Here is a 20,390-nt window from a genome sequence, read left to right as displayed (position 1 = left end):
TGAGGGAACACCAAGAGACTCACAAGTCCAGTGTGGGCTTGGGCCTGGATCCACTCCTGTGTTCTGAATGGACTTTCATACACTCTCCAAATGGAAATCGGAACGTTTCTTCCATTATTCCAGCATGATGAGTTCCCTTTTGCTGAAGATGATCCCGGGGTGTTCACCAACAGGGGGCGCAAGACACCCCATCGAGAGTGTCCAGCACATCAAACTCTTGCTAAGGAGCTTCTCCTCTTAAGGGGGGCCTTCCAAGGACAGGAAATGGCTACGTGACCCAGAACCTAAAGCCCAGCACTTGCTGCCACCGCCTTCAGAAAACAGCAGGCTGCTGGCTAGGCCAACTTCACCCCCACCGGCCCACCCCCCCTCACCACCCTCCAACCCGGAGGAAGGTCACACACACAGAGGTCTTTCCATAGGACTACCAGGGTGTCTCTGGATTTGTACAGGATGCATTTACCCAATTCCTCATCAGGTTGAGGTTATGCACATACATTTAAACCATGCAAATAAAAGCTTCCTGTCACCAGAAGCTGACAATGCCAATGGAAGACTCTGGGTGTCTCTCACACACAGAACTGCACCAAGCTGAGCCCACCTTCAGAAGTGGCAAAAAGAACTCACCCCAGGAGGCCGTCTCAAAGAAGGCCAGGGTCTCCTTAGGTTGTAATGGGGCTGAAGACAGAAACTGAGCTCCTAAACCAAGATGCCCTGGGGGGCGGAGGGGCCAGCAGAGAGGAGGAGAGAGTCGGGAGCCGGAGCCGGAGCCGAAGGCTGGTGGGGGAGGACAAAGCAGTGTGACCTCTGCCATGATGGCGGCAGAAAGAAGCTGTGGCAGCTGAGACTCAGCCAAAGCAGAGCAGGTCGCCAGACGCAAAGGCCTGGGCCATCCCCAAGGGGCGACCGCAGGCTAGGACTAGAGGCCACTTAGTCACAAGGGGCTCCTGGGCACTGGCAACAGGACCAGGGTAACAGAGGAATGGAACCTTAAATTTAATGTTAACTTAAAGGTACAGCCACGGGCAGCGAGTGGCCACCTAGCACACGGAGCACAAACGCAGTGCCAGAGGGCGTCCTCAGAGACCTGGAGGAGACACGAGAGTGGACAAACGCCGTGATGGCCAGAGCCTACCTCGCCGGGCAGAGTGTGGTGCTGCCCCTGAGGGTGCGGGATGGTGGTGCGCTGGGCCGCAGACCCTCAGCAGCATGACTGAGGCCCTGGGATCACAGTGCTGCGGCCATCCTCAGGCAGTTGGTCTCGCCCAGCGCGTGCTCACAGGGTTGTTACCTTCATCCTTAGGGGGCCTGGCTGGGCTGTGACTCGTGTAAGCACCCTAGAGATTCCACACTAGCTCACAGAGAGGGCTGTCTCCACACCCTCCATTGTGATGGCCCAGCTCAGCAGCAGGGCAGCCAGCGCGGCCAGCCCCGCCACACTGCCCACCCTGGCGGGACCCACGGTCTTCCCGGCTGCCCTCCAGGAGACTGGAGGCTTCTCCCAGTAATGTCTGGGTGAGACAATCTGCTCAGGGAAGCCTTCTCCTGCTGAAGCAAAAACTTGGGGTCTGGTACCAGAGCTCCAGGTAAGAAGCCAGAAGCAAAACATCCCATCTGGACGTGGTCTCAAATCAAGACCTCCTCCTCCTCTGGCTCAATTCAAAATTAAACTTCCAGTTTGGAAAACTTCAGAAACCAGAAACTCACACAAGGACACAAGGAATGCCCCGAGTCCCCCCACTCCTCCGACTAAACCCACAACCATCTAGCCTCATTCAGCTTCAGGTGATAAAAACAGCATCTCCTACAAAAACCCTCCCACTGCATCCCCTGAACGACAATGTCACATCCATCCTGCCCCTCATCCCTGGCTCCTGGCAACCTTCTTGCTTTACCAGTGAATTCTGACAGGTCTCTGAGGACGGTGACAGATCAGGTGCCAGGGAAGTGCTCCCAGGCACATGGAGTTCCCACCCATGACCACAGAACACAAGACTGCCCCAAAGATATGAAGGTGCGCCTGGACAGCAAGCTCACCTGAAAGTTATTAAGGATGGCACATGCCTTCCAGAGGAATCAGAAAAGATGCTGAGGAGAGGCAGAAGGCACGAAGAGGTAGTCAGACACTGACTTCCCAAATGGCAGACAGTGCAACAGGACTAACTCAGAAATGACATAAACGCATAAGGTAGTTTCTACTCAACAAAAAATTCATTGGTGCCAAAGGTACACAGTTCAGTGGGGCACAGACATGAACCAGACAGAAACACGGCCCTCTTTCAAGCCCTTCCGTTTCTCTGGGGGAAAAGCCCCCAATGACGTCTTCCTCAGTTGGCTTGGTCCTGCCACTGACCAACTGACAAGTTCAGCCCAAGAGTCAATCAAGTGTCCTGGTTGGGGGGGAGGGATCTGGCCACCAGATGTCCCAAATCTGACTGTCCCGGGTAAGAGAAGATGTGAGCATGAACGGCAGCACTGGGACAGTCAGGCGGGGCGGGGGTGCCTGTTCAGCACGAGGACTTTCATTCTTGCCACTACCTGGTACCCAAATCTGGATCCCCTCTCATTTCAACTACTCGGAGAGTAAAGCTGGTCTTTTGCGGGCATGGATCTGAGGGCCTGGCCTCTGCCATCTTTCCACCAACCCTTCGCCTTCAGCCACACAGCCCCAACCCATGCTTTCAAAGGGACCTGTCCTTGTGCTCAGAGCGGCTTGCTTCTGGCTGGCTGCCCACCTTCGCACATGTCCAAGGCAAGACTAGGGAGTGAAAGAAGAAAGGAAGGGAAGGAAGCAACACAAGCAAAGGGGAGCAGGAGGCTCCAGGACGCAGGGGTCCCGGGATGCTGAGCACGCGGTGAGCACGAGGGGCTCCCACCAGCGGACTGCAGCGGCCAAGGCCTGGGGAGAGCCAGAGGCTGGAGAGAGAGTCAGAGAACACCAAGCTAAAGAAACACAGGAAACCAAGGAGGGCAAGAGGAGGAAGGGGGAAGACCAGAGGGGAAACTCGGAGAACCAAGAACTCTGCAACCATGACAATGTAAATACCACAACCCTGTAACGTGACCAAATGCTGAGCTGCCCCTCTACTGAGAGGGCAAGGCCGGGGCGGGGCGGGGGGGAGAATGGGTAGGAATTGGCCAAGTCCTTACCTTCCAGAGTAGAAAAACAAAACAGACAATACTTTTTAAAAGGAAGGACGGGAAAAAAGAAAGAAAGTAGTAACACTACTTAGAAACACAGCCGGCCCTCCTTACCCATGGATGCAGAACCCGAGGACAGAGCCTACAGGGCAGTGAACATGCGCGGGTTTGGATATGCGGAGGTCTGGACCTGACCCCCCCAGGAGACCCAGAAGTACTCGGGAGGGAGGCCAGCCCCCTCCAGAAGGGGTCAGGACAGGTGGGCAAACACTCTGGGCAAAGGGCTGTTCTTTCAAACCTTAGCAGAGTCAAGTCAAATCTTTCTACAAGCAACCCTATGATAAAAAATTAATACATTCCTAAGTATTAACTACGATGGATATTCTATTACGAAACAACTTTTACCTATATGATTAATACATATTAGCGCTAACCCATCTATGTACAAACTTATACTGCTTTATTTTCAAATAATAACTGATAGCAATCTTGCTTCAAGAAACCCCAACCACCCCTCTGACACACAGCAACAATCAGAAAGAGAACATGCTTACTGAGGTCAAGCTAGCCTCAGGCAGCAGAACCCCTCAGAGCCAGCAGTTTAATAAAGATTAAATACCCACAGGGAGCCAGGTTCCACCGCAGATGGGGAAGCCCTCAGGAAGCAAAGATGGAGGGGGGGTAGGGAGTCACATCTCAAGTAACAACACTGCAGAGATGGGGAACCCATGTAAGAAACCCGCAGCCTCTCAAGTTCAGGGCACCAAGCCCTGGGCATCCCCTCATGCAGTGGATTAACTATGCTCCTGTGCACACTTACTGCCACCCTGCTTATTTAACTTATATGCAGAGCACATCATGAGAAACGCTGGGCTGGAGGAAACACAAGCTGGAATCAAGACTGCCAGGAGAAATATCAATAACCTCAGATATGCAGATGACACCACCTTTATGGCAGAAAGTGAAGAAGAACTAAAGAGCCTCTTGATGAAAGTGAAAGAGGAGAGTGAAAAAGTTGGCTTAAAGCTCAACATTCAGAAAACTAAGATCATGGCATCCGGTCCCATCACTTCATGGCAAAGAGATGAGGAAACAGTGGCTGACTTTGTTTTTTTGAGCTCCAAAATCACTGCAGATGGTGATAGCAGCCATGAAATTAAAAGACAGTTACTCCCTGGAAGGAAAGTTATTACCAACTTAGACAGCATATTAAAAAGCAAAGACATTACTTTGCCAACAAAGGTCCGTCTGGTCAAGGCTATGGTTTTTCCAGTGGTCATGTATGGATGTGAGAGTTGGACTATAAAGAAAGCTGAGCACAGAAAAATTGATACTTTTGAACTGTGTTGTTGGAGAAGACTCTTGAGAGTCCCTTGGACTGCAAGGAGGTCCAACCAGTCCATCCTAAAGAAAATCAGTCCTGGGTGTTCATTGTAAGGACTGATGCTGAAGCTGAAACTCGAGTACTTTGGCCACCTGATGTGAAGAGCTGACTCATTGGAAAAGACCCTGATGCTGGGAGGGACTGGGGGCAGGAGGAGAAGGGGACGACAGAGGATGAGATGGCTGGATGGCATCACCGACTCGATGCACATGGGTTTGGGGGGACTCAGGGAGTGGGCGATGGACAGGGAGACCTGGCGTGCTGCAGTCCATGGGATCACAAAGAGTCGGACACGACTGAGCAACTGAACTGAACTGCATCCTGAATGGTACCATCTGGGAGAGCTGAGAAAATGTGTAGTTTAAACGAGGAGCCTGGGCCAAGGAAAGCCAGATGAAGCCTGCCGGGGAGAGGGGGAGCTTGAGCTCCAGGGAGCACAGTGAAGGTCTCTGCAGAGGTGGCAGCAGCGTGAACAGCAAGGAGCAGCTCTGCCAAGACCTGAGAGGACGGGAAAGGAGGTGGAGAAGTTCCAGCGGGGAGAAGCCAGGCCAGAGTCCTGCGGCAGTCACAAGGCTGGTTGACTCAAGAGCCGGCAGAGGCGGAGGTCAGGACAGGACTACGGGCTGCTGCCCGAGGAGCCGTTCCTGGCACCGTTGGGCAGACGCTGAGCTAAAGGAGAAGCACCTGGGGGAACAGGCTCACCCAACTCCCTTCAGAGAGGGTGCCCCAAGAGCCAAGGGACTGCAGGTTCTTAATAAACAGAAGCTGACTGCAGAATCCACTCCAGGACAGAGCGCCTCTGCGGCTGGTGGCACAGCAGGGATGCACAGGGTGAGACAAGAGGTTCCCTGAGCAAATTCATCTGCCAGGAAGCCCCGGGGGCACACCCCTCATTAGCCGTGGGGAACTGAAGCTAACTGTTACCCTCAGCCCTTCACACCTTCAAACGAATCTGTCAGAATAACAGGGCCCAGGCCCCCTCCACCAAGGGGGGTTGGGGACAGAGGGCAGCAACGGACAGACAGACACACACATACACGCAGCCCCACAGAAGCCCTGGCCACTTCTTTCAATCAGACTTTGCGAAAACAATCTTGCTCTCCAGCCAACATAAACCATAGGCAACAGAGGACCTTATATGGCTTGAAGCTTCCTTAATCAGAAACAGGGAGAGGGGCTGGAGCTGGCAGCTCCGAGTTACAGGAAAGAAGGAACGCGGGAGGGGCAGGGGGAGAAAGGAGGGCAATGAGGAACAAAACGTATTCATCAACCCCCTTTTTCATCTCTTTTGGGCCTCAGTGACTCCCCAGGAAGAATTCTCCGTGAACGGCATGAGTTTCCCTTCTCTTGCAGTTTTCCTTTGGCTTAAGCCAGAGGACGCCGGTTACCAGGCTGCGGTCCTTTAGTGGCCGGTCCTCAGGCTGGGTGAGTTCCATGGAAACAGAACCCAGCCGCGGGGTCGTCTTTCCCCATGATGGCAGTCCTGACCTACAAGCATCTGCTCAGAAGGCTGCCTTGGTCACATGTCTGCCTGCCCAGGAGACAGGGCTGGGTCCCTGCCACAGGTCGCAACAGGAGTGGCAGCCCCGGGGACCTCATGAGTGGACACTCCCACACCCATGGCCCCCACGACGGTCTCCAGGGGGGCTTTCTTCTCCTCCCTCCCTGATTAAGAGAGGTGGCGGCTTTGGCACTAGGACCTGCCCCACACACTGAAGCCGCATGCACTTGGCCCTCCTAAAGGAACCACCTGCTAAAAATAGCATGACAGCACATGCTTGGCAGGGCAGGCCGCACCAAACTCAAAGGACAAAGCGAGGAGGTTATTCTCAGGCCCAGCCCATGCAGCTCCGGGCAAGCCACTCCTTTCTCTCTGGAGGGACAGGAAGGGGGAGGTGAGTGGGGTGGAAATCCACAGGGCGGGGGAGGGGGGTGGAAACCTGTCCTCCAAGCCAAGGCTGGAGGGAAGTGATGGGGGCGGCAGGGAGGCCTGGGGCAGAGGGCTGGGCCGCCTCCTCCAACAGGGACCAAGCTGCTCTGGGCTGCAGCCTGCTGAGGGCCAGGGGACTGTCCCGTGACCCTGTGCGAGGTCTGACAGGCCACACTATTATTAGCCAAGGACTGAGTGGCTTCACAATGGCCTTTTCAGCCAGGTGACCAAACTAAGCCATAGAGTCTTCAGAGCAGTTTTCCTGGCCCTAAGGCAGGGCTACCTCGCTTAGGAGGCTGTCTGCTCTTAGTCACTGCCATTATTGTGCAGCTCGAAGGCACTGGACGGTTGCATAATTCCAATGATAAAAACACTGGAAATATAAGGACGTTAAAGATCCTTAACTCCAAAAACAAAAAAAAAAACCAAAAACAAACAAACAAAAAAAAGATCCTTAACTCCCGTTTCCCATAAAATAACACTGAAAGAAATGAGATACAAATACCTCCTTCCCAGGGCTGAATGAGGCTGGAATGATCTAACAGTCTGACTCAGTTTGCGGGATAAATAATTTTATGTTTCAAAAGCCTGGTTTCACTTTCTGGATGAGGATGGAAGGGTAACAGGGCAGTTAATAAGAAAAAGCCTCAAAGGGCCCGACCCAGCCCAGCCCTGTGTCCTGGAATCAGCTTCCTTTTCGCAGGGCCTTGGCTTCCTCATACACAAACTAGAAATTCTTAACCTGATAGGGATGAGAGAGAATAAAAAGGGAATAATGTGCAAAAACCCTCCTAAGTTATCACGTATACAGCAGATGCTCAATAAATGTCTTAGAAATCTTCTACTGTCAGGCTCCAAGAAAAGAGTTCATATTATACGCCAAAGGCCAGTCTAGCAGGGTTCAAACTAAGCACACCCAGGACTAGATGAGGGGCATATGGAAATAAAGCCCACTCCCCAGAGCCAGACCCACACCAACACTTGGGGATGCCCACTGGGAACCAACTCTGCCCAAAGCCTTCGGTAAAGACAGGCTTCCTGCCGCTGAGACGGCCTGCAGGGACAGAATGAAAACGATACTTGTCTGTAAGGTGTGCGCAACCTGGCTTAGAAAGGCCACGCTGGGGTCCTGCAGAAGTCACCAGGCGACTGGAAGGACCAAACAGCAAGTCTGCTGACACGATGACTAAGGCCAATGAGCACAGGCCTCAGAGAACCAGCGAGGACCTTTACGATGATCAACACTCTCTCAAGCCAAGATGGCTTTCCAAAGGCTTAGTGTCTAGCCCTTCGCTTTTCACGCCCATCCCCAGACCCCTTGCTACACGCCTTGCTCAAACCGTTTCATAATTGATCACTGCCCTCCAAACTGGCAGACCAGAACTTACTTCTGGACATGCCATGGAAAGAGCTGATAAATAACTTGTCACCAAAGATGTTGGGTTTGTGCAATAAAGAAGACTAAGGTCAAACATGCTTTATAAGGCGAGACAATGAAGCTTTTAGAGTTGGGCAAAGAACTAAGACCAGTGCTATCCAACAGAGCTTTCGGTGATGATGTAAACATTTCTGATCTGCACTGTCCAGTACCGCAGCCTTGGGCCACATGAAGCTATGTGAGCATGTGAAATGTGACTAATGTCACCAAGGAGCCTAATTCTTAAAATTTCCTTAATGCTTTAAAAAGCTTAAATTTAACTAGCTACCCATAACTAGTAGCTATCTATAGGACAAGGCAGCTCTACACCCTCAGCCCTAAGGATGGATTCAGGAAAATAAAGATATAGTAAAATAAAAACATTTAATACAGTAGCACCTGAGAGCTAAGTGAACTTTAAGTGCACTTAAAACAGTGGATTGACCTTTGGCTTGTACTATCCTGGCATCCCTGGCCCAAACACACCCCACCCTGCAGGCAACTCCACCCCCCAGCAGTTGTAAGGGGCAGACTAACTCCAGGGCTCCCAGAAGCACAATCTGAATGCATTTTATGCTGACTAACTTTATTCCCCCAGCTGCAGAAACAGACCTGCCCGGAACTCCAGCCAGGTTTCAGCCTTGAAAGCTGTAGAGACCTCAACCTCCACCCCACTCTGCCATCCCCAATCAAGACTTCTGTTAGCTAAACCCTCAGGGATGAAACAAGCCCCCTCAGCCCTCAGCACGCCACAGCTTTACTTCCAGAACTTTCCTGGGGCTCTACTCTGTTCCTAAGTGCATGGGCCTCAGTGAGGACCAGCTAAGCGGAGGCAGCCAGCCTGTACTGCCAGATGGGGACAGAAAGTTTAGTATCAACTTCTGCAAATTTATCAAACTGAGCTGTAGAAACATTCAGATGGCAAGAACTGGACAGAACAAGGACCACTTAGCAGAACCATACAGGAGGAGGAAAAGGACACCTTGAAAGGTCCTTAAGACTGAAAGCCAGTCCTCAGAATGCTGAATGATAACGCACACTCCTTTTACTACAATAATCTGCTTAGGAAGCAACAGAAAGAACAGAACCATGGACCTGACGACTCCTTGTTCTTCTCACAAAAGCCCTCCAGAGGGCTGAGTGTAAGTCCAAACCCAAATTAAGTCAGTTTCTCTATCCTTCAATTTGCATTTTTATTTGCCACTGAAACAATTCCGAGTGACCTCCAGCATCACCCTCACCCTCCTCAACTGTACTCAGAAGTGTGAGGACTAACGGATTAGGGAGGCGTCTGCTTGTAACTCACCTCGAAGAGTAACTATCAAGGAAAAGGCGTCCCCTAAATTTTAGCTTCTGTCTCCACAAGTGACTTCTTCAGCCACTCTGTCCTACCCAAAGCACTGTTCTTGTTCTGCACTGCCCAAGTTTAAAATTAGGTACGAGGGCCAGCAGGCCAGTGAAAATGCCACACACAATCGGTACTTGATGTTAATAATTGAAGGTGAAATCTGTGTGAGGCATTACACCAGAAAGGGATGTAGAAGAAACAATGTGCCCTAGGAATGAAGATCTGGGATTAAAATATATCCCACACAGATCAGCAACTCAAATAACATGAGATGATTTCAATGGGCTAAGAGGCCAATAAGGACCAGCCTCCTCCCCAGAGGAGAGAAACCCTAGATGGCAGGCTGAAGGTATTAACTCACCCCCAAACTTCCCCACCAGAGCACAACAGTCCACACTGCAGAGAAGCCCCCTCATTCAAGACTCACAGGGAAGATTAGGAAGGAAGCACTTGGGGAGAATGGGCTGGAAAGCACCAGCTCACCAGGCACGTGGCTTGAGCCAGGAAGCTGGCTGGCAATGTGTAGGAAGCCAATTTTTCCTCCTTCCAACCAAGTTTCCAGGTGAGAGGTTGGGGAATAGAGTCCATTTATTAATATTCAAGTCACTTAACAGATTCAAGAGAAACAAAGTCAATCTCAGAGACTCTTTAGAAGGGGGGAAAAAAATAATGAGTACCCAACATGTGCCAGGCACAGCACCGCACCCCACAAATATCTATTTGTCTTGAGGATGAAAGAAGACTGAAAAGCTTAAAACTAGCCTACACCCACAAACAATGATTTTGACCTGGCCTGGGCTCAACGCCCAAGAATAATTTGCATTACTAGGTAGAACAAATTACTTTAAAATATTGACGCTGAACAACCTTATACTGGAGACATATCTCCTTGGCACCTGAGCAGCCACTTCCAACAGCCAGCCTCACTGACACCCTGCAGTGGTACTTCCTAGAAACAGCTGGGAGGAAGAACTGGTAGTCAAACCAAGAGCTAGACAGTAGACCAGTCCCACTCACAGGCTGGGAGGGGATCAGTTATCTGCAACTTCAGGGGCCATCACCTGACAATACGTGGGACAATAGAGCCTATTTAATTCAGACAGGCACCAAGGCTTCAGTGATTTGCATACCTGTAGGATCCAGAGAACCTACTACAGCCCAAGGCCATTCTTCATCTAAACACACACCCAGGAATTACTACCCGGAACCCGTGAAACAAGTTCAAAAGTTAAAGAGGAAAGGTTCAACACAAGTCAAAAAAAGCTCCCCCGAGTACTTCACTTGTCTCCAGAGCTAAGAATGTCTTAAAACATCAGCAGGTGAATCCCTTGGACTTCAAGAACAGAGGAATTTGACAGACGGGCACATCATGCTCCCCCCTCTTCACTTCAAAGATGCTCTGTACCTTTAAGAGCAAAGGGGATGGGCACTGCTAAGAGCTCAAACTTCTAATCAGAATTAAAAAAAAATTATTTGGGAAGGACTTAGTTCCAAGAATACGGCAGCAAGGTAAGGTTACTAGTTCCCAGAATTGATAGCTTTTTGTGAATGGGGTTTCTTAATCAATCATTTCGACAAAGGAGGTGGGGGTATTGGAAAGCAAACCAACCAACAGATATGACTGTACCGAATGTCCAGCCACCCAGATTAACCTACAGGAGATACATTTAAACACCAGACAGCCTGTACTTCCGCAGGGGAAAGACAGCTAGTTCGACCTCACGGCTCTGCCCATACACCCGACACGACTTGTGAGGCCTCCTCTGACACCTGTAGTTCTGTGCACCCGGCTGGCATTAGGGGAGGACGAGGGGGGCAAGAAGGCGCCTGCCAACCTCGGCATCTCCGCGGGAAAGGGGGACGGCGAAACGCGCGGTCTTCCCAGCCAGTCGACAGGGCACCACCTGCCACCAACAGCTCCTGTCCTTCTCTGGGCCTCCTCCGGGGGAGGAAAATAGGAGCGACCGTACCCACGGTGGCACAAAACAGGAGAGCTGGTGAAAGCTCACCCCCGAGGCATCCAGACCAAAGCCTGCCCATGCACACTGGGACCTGGGACCCCGAAACCAGCGTGCTCCCACCGGCCCGAGCGGGGCGCGGGCGCCATGCGGCTCGGGAGCCAGGCGCCCCGGGGTGCGAGGTCAGCGGGCGCCCGGGACAGTACAGCCTCCCCCTCCCCGGACACCCTGTAAAGGGCCTGGGAGAGCTTGTCTTCGAGAGACACCAAGCCCTCGATACCGGGACCCTAAACCTCCCTCCTCCCATAACAAGGTTCCAAGCACAGCCCATCTCCGAGCTCAGCCTCGCGGTCCCGTAGACCGAGCCTCCGTGCCCTGAGTTCGCTGCGTGCCGCTCCCAGGGGCTGGGCTGCCCGCTCGGGTGTGCCACCGCCGGGCCTCGGTGCGGCGCAACGTGGGGCACGACGGGGGAGCCCAGAAGTTGGGGGAGCTCTCTTTAGTGACCAGCTCAGCTCCAACCCCGGAGGGGGCGGGGGAAGGGCGCCCGCGGGCCTTCGGACACTCCCGCGCCCTTGTGAGCACCTGGCCCTGCCCGCCGCCGCCGCCTCTCCCGGCGCAGGCCGGGCGCAAGCGACCTTTGAAAGGGAAACGCGCGCGAGGCCGGGCGACCTTGGGTGGGACGCACTGGCGTCCGCGCCCCGGGAGGGTGTGAGCCGCAGCTCCGGGAAAGTTAAGCCGCGGAGAGGTGGACGGAACGCCGCGCCAGCGCTTCCCGCCCCCCGGGGACGGGGACGCCCGCGGAGGGCCCCGCGAGGCTGCAGAGGGCGGCCGCGGCCGGTCACCAGAGGGGCGTCAGGCGGGGCCCGGCGGGACGCGCGGGCGGCGGGAGGCAGAGGGCCTGCCTGACAGGCGGCGACGGCCCGGGCGCCTCCGCGCGAGCTCTGCGTCGGGCGCCTCAGCGCCGCCCCGACGGCGCCGCCCCCGGGGTCCCCGCAGGTGCTGCCCGTTTCACCGGCGGCCCCCACTTACCGCCCCTCGGCCCCCGTCGGGGTGCAGAGTCCTCGCGCCGCCGCCGCCCCCCCGGCCCCCGCCTCTGCGTGCGGCCCCTCAGCGGAACGCTCCGGCCGCTCCCCCACGTGCTCGGCCGGGCCGGGGGAACACAGACACATTAAATACCGAGGACGCGCGGCGACGTGCCCGCGGCGCGACGCAGGCCCCGCCCCCCGCCCTCGTGCCCCCACGCCAGCCCGCCGCCCCTGCGCGTGCGCGCCGCTCCCGGCCGCGCCAGAGGGGGCGCGGTCTAGAGCGCTCCGCCGCCGCCAGCCGCCCGCCGCCGCCGCCGCCGCCGCCGGGAGCTGCCCGTGCTCTCGCGAGATGAGCTGTCGTCTCGGTGGGGCTCGGGAGACAGGCCGCGCTGGATGCTCTGGAACGCTTCTCGCGCGTTTCCGTCGGCGAAGCTCCGAGCTCTGCGCGCGTTAGCCCGCCTCGGCCGCGGGCGGTCTCCGGGGCTGGTGAGACCGTCTGCCTTCTCCAGGATAGGGAGGCCCCTGAAACAGGCAGAGGGGCCGCTGATGGGCAGCGCTCCCCTCGCCTTCACTTAAATAGATATATTCAGTGTGATTCATCATTGCATTGTACGCATGATTTGGTGGTATTTAATAGTTGCACGATAATTGCATAGTGGGAGTGCCCGTCACAACTCAAATGTCACTCTTGCCCCTTTTCACAACTTCGTGATGTCGAAATGACACACTTTGCTCTAAAGACGGTTGGGATTTGGAATAATTCTTGCCAAGAGGAAACAGGAAAATAAATTGCGCCTCCGGTAGGCTGCAGTCCATGGGGTCGCTAAGAGTCGGACGCGACTGAGCGACTTCACTTTCACTTTTCGCTTTCATGCATTGGAGAAGGAAATGGCAACCCACTCCAGTGTTCTTGCCTGGAGAATCCCAGGGATGCGGGAGCCTGGTGGGCTGCCGTCTATGGGGTCGCACAGAGTCGGACACGACTGAAGCGACTTAGCAGCAGCAGCAGCAGCGACTTAGCAGCAGGAACCCCCGGTACAGGTGGACAGGGTCGGGTTCCAGCTGGCCAGGGAGGTGAGGACAGGAAGTGAAAAAAGCTCATGTTAAGAACTATTACTTATGAACATGCTTAATCCTCCCTAGTTTTCAAGTGCAAATTTAAATGATGATGAGATAACATTTGCCTATTGAGTTTTAAGTATAAATTCATATATATATGTAAATATGAATTCCAATTGTATGATGTTATTAGGGACAGGAGGGAAACAATTAGGAAAGAAGTAATAAGAAGAGAACTATTTTAATTTCTGTGGTTCAGAAAGGCCTGAGGTGAAATTTAAACTGAAACCTGCCTGATGAGAAGGAGCTGATCTAGCAAATTGTACTTAAGAGTTGGATTGGGAAGTATTCCTGCAGAGGCAGCTACATTGCCTGTGTTGCAGGAAACAGTGTCTGACCAACTAGATTGGTGTGAATGGACTGCAGTGAGGTGGGGAAAGTGCTGGAAAAGTTTGGAGGACTGTCAAGGGAAGGGTTTTTTTTGGGGGGGGGGGGTGGTGAGGGAACTGGGTCAGTTTATAAACCATAGTAAAGCTTTGATTTTATTTTACTCTGTTCAGCTGCCGGGCATGCTTCTATTCTACCCCAGGGCCTTTGCACTAGTTCTTCCCTCCCACTGGAATATTCTGCAGAATTCAACTCTCTCACCTCTTTCACCTCCTACTCAGTCTCAGTGAAACCTTTCTTGGAGACCCTGTTTAATAGCTGTAAACACATACACACAATTCCCCGTCTCTTCACACCTTCTTTATTTTTCTCAACGGCATTTACCACAATCTCTGTACTATTTCTTTTCATGAATGGAGGCATTGTTGAGGGTAGAGCACAGAGCAGGCACTCAGTAAAAATGTTTAGTGAATGAATGGGAAGCCATAAAGAGGATGAAGTAGAGAGCGACACTATCATTTCTGCTTTGAAATGGGAGCTGGAGCTGCTGCAGAAAGGACAGGCTAGAGCAGGGGGTCCCCAACCTCCAGGCTACAGAGGTACCTCCTGTCGGATCAGCGGTGGCCTTAGATTAGAAATAAAGTGCACAATAAATGTAATGCACTTGAATCATCCTGGAACCATGACCCCCCCGCCCCCACCGATTTGTGGAAAAGCACTCTTCCATGAAAACAGCCTTGGGTGCCAAAAAAAGTTGGGGACTGCTGGACTAGAAGATGACTGGCACAGAAAAAGTGAGACCAGTTGGGAGGCTGGTACAGAGGTTCAGATGGAAAAAGATGTGGCCTGAGGCAAGAGCCATGGCAGTGAACCGGAAGTGAGACGCTTTGGGCTCGAGGTAGATTTCAGAAGTAGTAGCAACAAGACTGGCTCATGTTATGGATGGTAAACAAGAGGGAACCAGGCTTCCTCTGGCCTGGGTTACGGGTGTGAAGTGGGTGCAACCGAGCGAGATGGGGGCAGAGAATCACTCATTTCCTTTTGGGCCTGTTAAGTCTAAGGAGAGAAGCTGTGGTTGGACTGATGGAAAGTTCTGGCCCAACAAACAGGTAGATTTTTGTCACTGTAAATTATAAAAGTGGCCCTCTGGTTTTCTACATCTCGTACATTTTTATGTATGTTTCTTGTTTGACTCAGCTTTCAGTTCTGGGTCTTTGTTGTGAAGTTTCTGAGCCTGTCCTAAAACTGAGTGAGGGGTTGATACCTGACCATGGGGAATTTCATCAAAGCATCCTCAAACATGCTTTCATCAAAAGCAGTCCAGTGGTTAAGACTTGTGTAAGACTCCACACTTCCAATGCAGGGGGCATGGGTTCAGTCTCTGGTTGGGGACCTAAGATCTCACATGCAGCTCAGCTCTGCCAAACAAACAACAAAAAACCAAGAGCATCATCTTGTGAGGCTCTCTTTAAACATCAGTCAGTTGTCTTCTCCCAGCAGCCTCTCCGTCAAGGGCATGTATTTGAGTAATGCCTGCCTTTCCTACTGGAAGCGTCTACAGAAAGAACTTTTTCAAGTGCTAACAAATATGAACCGTCTCCTTTACGGGCAATACAGTGAAGGAGTGGCTTTCCTCCTTCAGTCTCACTGAATGAACAAGTGAAACTAACCTCTCTGACTCTCCATTCTGCTCCCTGTTCCCGTAGCTGCAGAGTATTTGATTCTGCCCTGGACCGTGTGTGTCTGCAGGAAAAAATAACCTATTTCCTTCCAGAGAAGTCAGTGGAAAGATTTGGAGGGTAAAAATACCGGCGACTGATACTTAGTGAGCACATAATGCCCAGCACTGTGCCCAGCACCTTTTTCTAACCTGCCCCAGCCTCATTCACACAGAAGCAGAGACCGTTGTTTTTTGTTTTTTTTAACTGGAGGGTCATTTCTTTACAATGTTGTGTTGGTTTCTGCCATACAACAACAGTGAATCCACCAGAAGTATATACCTGTGTCCTCTCTCCTTGGAAACTTCCTCCCACCCCCCACCCCTTCTCCCTCCTCTAGGTTGACCCAGACCACCAGGTTGAGCTTCCTGTGTTACATAGCAACTTTCCACTAGCTACCTATTTTACATATGGTAATATATTTGTCTCAGAGCAACCCACTCAATTCATCCCACCCTGTCCTTCCCTTGTCAAGTTCACAAGTCTCTTCTCTATGTGTACATCTATATCCCTGCCCCGCAAATAGGCTCATCAGTACCATTTTTCTAGGTTCTATATATATATATGTGTGTTAATATGTGATATGTGTTTTTCTTTTTCTGACTTTCTTCATTCTATATAACAGCATCTAGGTTCATCTACCTTACTAGAACTGGCTCCAATTCATTCTTTTTTATGGCTGAGTGATAGTTCATTGTATATATGCACCACAACTTCATTATCCATTCATCTGTTGATGGACATCTAGGTTGCTTCCATGACCTGGATATTATAAATAGTGCTTCAGTGAACTTTGGGGTACCTGTGTCTTTTTGAATTATGATTTTCTCAGGGTAGTAGTGGGATTGCCCAGTAGTGGGATTGTTGGGTTATATGGTAGTTTTATTCCTAGTTTTTTAAGGAATCTCCAGACTGTCTTATGTAGTGGCTGTATCAATCTACATTCCCACCAACAGTGCAAGAGGGTCCCCTTTCCTCCACATCCTCATCAGCATTTATTGTTTGTAGATCTTTGATGATGACCATTCTGACCAGAGTGAGGTGATACCTCATTGTAGTTTTGACTTGCATTTCTCTAATAATGAGTGATGTTGAGCATTTTTTCATGTGTTTATTGGCCATCTGTATGAGAGACAAAATTTTTTTTTTTTTTTTTTTTTTAATTTTTTTATTAGTTGGAGGCTAATTACTTCACAACATTTCAGTGGGTTTTGTCATACATTGATATGAATCAGCCATAGATTTACACTTATTCCCCATCCCGATCCCCCCTCCCATCTCCCTCTCCACCCGATTCCTCTGGGTCTTCCCAGTGCACCAGGCCCAAGCACTTGTCTCATGCATCCCACCTGGGCTGGTGATCTGTTTCACCATAGATAGTATACATGGTGTTCTTTTGAAACATCCCACCCTCACCTTCTCCCACAGAGTTCAAAAGTCTGTTCTGTATTTCTGTGTCTCTTTTTCTGTTTTGCATATAGGGTTATCATTACCATCTTTCTAAATTCCATATATATGTGTTAGTATGCTGTAATGTTCTTTATCTTTCTGGCTTACTTCACTCTGTATAAGGGGCTCCAGTTTCATCCATCTCATTAGGACTGGTTCAAATGAATTCTTTTTGACGGCTGAGTAAAATTCCATGGTGTATATGTACCACAGCTTCCTTATCCATTCATCTGCTGATGGGCATCTAGGTTGCTTCCATGTCCTGGCTATTATAAACAGTGCTGCGATGAACATTGGGGTGCACGTGTCTCTTTCAGATCTGGTTTCCTCAGTGTGTATGCCCAGAAGTGGTATTGCTGGGTCATATGGCAGTTCTATTTCCAGTTTTTTAAGGAATCTCCACACTGTTTTCCATAGTGGCTGTACTAGTTTGCATTCCCACCAACAGTGTAAGAGGGTTCCCTTTTCTCCACAGCCTCTCCAGCATTTATTGCTTGTAGACTTTTGGATAGCAGCCATCCTGACTGGTGTGTAATGGTACCTCATTGTGGTTTTGATTTGCATTTCTCTAATAATGAGTGATGTTGAGCACCTTTTCATGTGTTTGTTAGCCATCTGTATGTCTTCTTTGGAGAAATGTCTGTTTAGTTCTCTGGCCCATTTTTTGATTGGGTCATTTATTTTTCTGGAATTGAGCTGCAGGAGTTGCTTGTATATTTTTGAGATTAATCCTTTGTCTGTTTCTTCATTTGCTATTATTTTCTCCCAATCTGACGGCTGTCTTTTCACCTTACTTATAGTTTCTTTTGTAGTGCAAAAGCTTTTAAGTTTCATTAGATCCCATTTGTTTAGTTTTGCTTTTATTTCCAATATTCTGGGAGGTGGGTCATAGAGGATCTTGCTGTGATTTATGTCAGAGAGTGTTTTGCCTATGTTCTCCTCTAGGAGTTTTATAGTTTCTGGTCTTACATTTAGATCTTTAATCCATTTTGAGTTTATTTTTGTGTATGGTGTTAGAAAGTGTTCTAGTTTCATTCTTTTGCAAGTGGTTGACCAGTTTTCCCAGCACCACTTGTTAAAGAGGTTGTCTTTTTTCCATTGTATATCCTTGCCTCCTTTGTCAAAGATAAGGTGTCCATAGGTTCGTGGATTTATCTCTGGGCTTTCTATTCTGTTCCATTGGTCTATATTTCTGTCTTTGTGCCAGTACCACACTGTCTTGATGACTGTGGCTTTGTAGTAGAGTCTGAAGTCAGGCAGGTTGATTCCTCCAGTTCCATTCTTCTTTTTCAAGATTACTTTGGCTATTCGAGGTTTTTTGTATTTCCATACAAATTGTGAAATTCTTTGGTCTAGTTCTGTGAAAAATACCGTTGGTAGCTTGATAGGGATTGCATTGAATCTATAGATTGCTTTGGGTAGAATAGCCATTTTGACAATATTGATTCTTCCAATCCATGAACACGGTATGTTTCTCCATCTGTTTGTGTCCTCTTTGATTTCTTTGATCAGTGTTTTATAGTTTTCTATGTATAGGTCTTTTGTTTCTTTAGGTAGATATACTCCTAAGTATTTTATTCTTTTTGTTGCAATGGTGAATGGTATTGTTTCCTTAATTTCTCTTTCTGTTTTTTCATTGTTAGTATATAGGAATGCAAGGGATTTCTGTGTGTTAATTTTATATCCTGCAACTTTACTATATTCGTTGATCAGTTCTAGTAATTTTCTGGTAGAGTCTTTAGGGTTTTCTATATAGAGGATCATGTCATCTGCAAACAGTGAGAGTTTCACTTCTTCTTTTCCTATCTGGATTCCTTTTACTTCTTTTTCTGCTCTGATTGCTGTGGCCAAAACTTCCAACACTATGTTGAACAGTAGTGGTGAGAGTGGGCACCCTTGTCTTGTTCCTGATTTCAGGGGAAATGCTTTCAATTTTTCACCATTGAGGGTGATGCTTGCTGTGGGTTTGTCATATATAGCTTTTATTATGTTGAGGTATGTTCCTTCTATTCCTGCTTTTTGGAGAGTTTTAATCATAAATGAGTGTTGAATTTTGTCAAAGGCTTTCTCTGCATCTATTGAGATAATCATATGGTTTTTATCTTTCAATTTGTTAATGTGGTGTATTACATTGATTGATTTGCGGATATTGAAGAATCCTTGCATTCCTGGGATAAAGCCCACTTGGTCGTGGTGTATGATTTTTTTAATATGTTGTTGGATTCTGTTTGCTAGAATTTTGTTAAGGATTTTTGCATCTATGTTCATCAGTGATATTGGCCTGTAGTTTTCTTTTTTTGTGGCATCTTTGTCAGGTTTTGGAATTAGGGTGATGGTGGCCTCATAGAATGAGTTTGGAAGTTTACCTTCTTCTGCAATTTTCTGGAAGAGTTTGAGTAAGATAGGTGTTAGCTCTTCTCTAAATTTTTGGTAGAATTCAGCTGTGAAGCCATCTGGTCCTGGGCTTTTGTTTGCTGGAAGATTTTTTATTACAGTTTCGATTTCCTTGCCTGTGATGGGTCTGTTAAGATCTTCTATTTCTTCCTGGTTCAGTTTTGGAAAGTTATACTTTTCTAAGAATTTGTCCATTTCATCCAAGTTGTCCATTTTATTGGCATAGAGCTGCTGGTAGTAGTCTCTTATGATCCTTTGTATTTCAGTGTTGTCTGTTGTGATCTCTCCATTTTCATTTCTAATTTTGTTAATTTGGTTCTTCTCTCTTTGTTTCTTAATGAGTCTTGCTAATGGTTTTTCAATTTTGTTTATTTTTTCAAAAAACCAGCTTTTAGCTTTGTTGATTTTTGCTATGGTCTCTTTAGTTTCTATTGCATTTATTTCTGCCTTAATTTTTAAGATTTCTTTCCTTCTGCTAACCCTGGGGTTCTTCATTTCTTCCTTCTCTAATTGCTTTAGGTGTAGAGTTAGGTTATTTATTTGGCTTTTTTCTTGTTTCTTGATGTAAGCCTGTAATGCTATGAACCTTCCCCTTAGCACTGCTTTTACAGTGTCCCATAGGTTTTGGGTTGTTGTGTTTTCATTTTCATTCATTTCTATACATATTTTGATTTCTTTTTTGATTTCTTCTATGATTTGTTGGTTATTCAGAAGCGTGTTATTTAGCCTCCAGGTGTTTGAATTTTTAACAATTTTTTTCCTGTAATTGAGATCTAATCTTACTGCACTGTGGTCAGAAAAGATGACTGGAATGATTTCAATTTTTTTGAATTTTCCAAGACTAGATTTATGGCCCAGGATGTGATCTATTCTGGAGAAGGTTCCGTGTGCACTTGAGAAAAAGGTGAAGTTGATTGTTTTGGGGTGAAATGTCCTATAGATATCAATTAGGTCTAGCTGGTCCATTGTGTCATTTAAAGTTTGTGTTTCCTTGTTAATTTTCTGTTTAGTTGATCTATCCATAGTTGTGAGTGGGGTATTAAAGTCTCCCACTATTATTGTGTTACTATTAATTTCCTCTTTCATACTCGTTAGTGTTTGCCGTACATATTGCGGTGCTCCTATGTTGGGTGCATATATATTTATAATTGTTATATCTTCTTCTTGGATTGATCCTTTG

At 49.0% G+C, this 20,390-nt stretch overlaps 1 protein-coding gene across 4 annotated transcripts in view; it reads right to left on the bottom strand.

Moving 5' to 3' along the window:
• AKAP1 (A-kinase anchoring protein 1) overlaps positions 1-12,358 on the bottom strand; it is a 30,523-nt gene extending 18,165 nt beyond the window's left edge. Inside the window, exon 1 of one of the 4 annotated variants that reach the window (XM_043902738.1) lies at positions 12,208-12,358. The gene's annotated coding sequence lies outside the window, so the exon portion shown is untranslated. Of the gene's footprint in view, positions 1-23; positions 321-12,207 lie in introns of those variants that run through there. The other 3 variants (XM_043902739.1, XM_043902741.1, XM_043902740.1) reach the window with 3 other exon arrangements.
• Positions 12,359-20,390: the final 8,032 nt, after the last annotated feature.

This window comes from Cervus elaphus, chromosome 5 (assembly GCF_910594005.1).
Source record: "Cervus elaphus chromosome 5, mCerEla1.1, whole genome shotgun sequence".
Taxonomy (NCBI): Eukaryota; Metazoa; Chordata; class Mammalia; order Artiodactyla; family Cervidae; genus Cervus; species Cervus elaphus.
The sequence above is the reverse complement of the archived record's forward strand: the minus strand, read 5'-3'. Positions and strand labels throughout refer to the sequence as shown.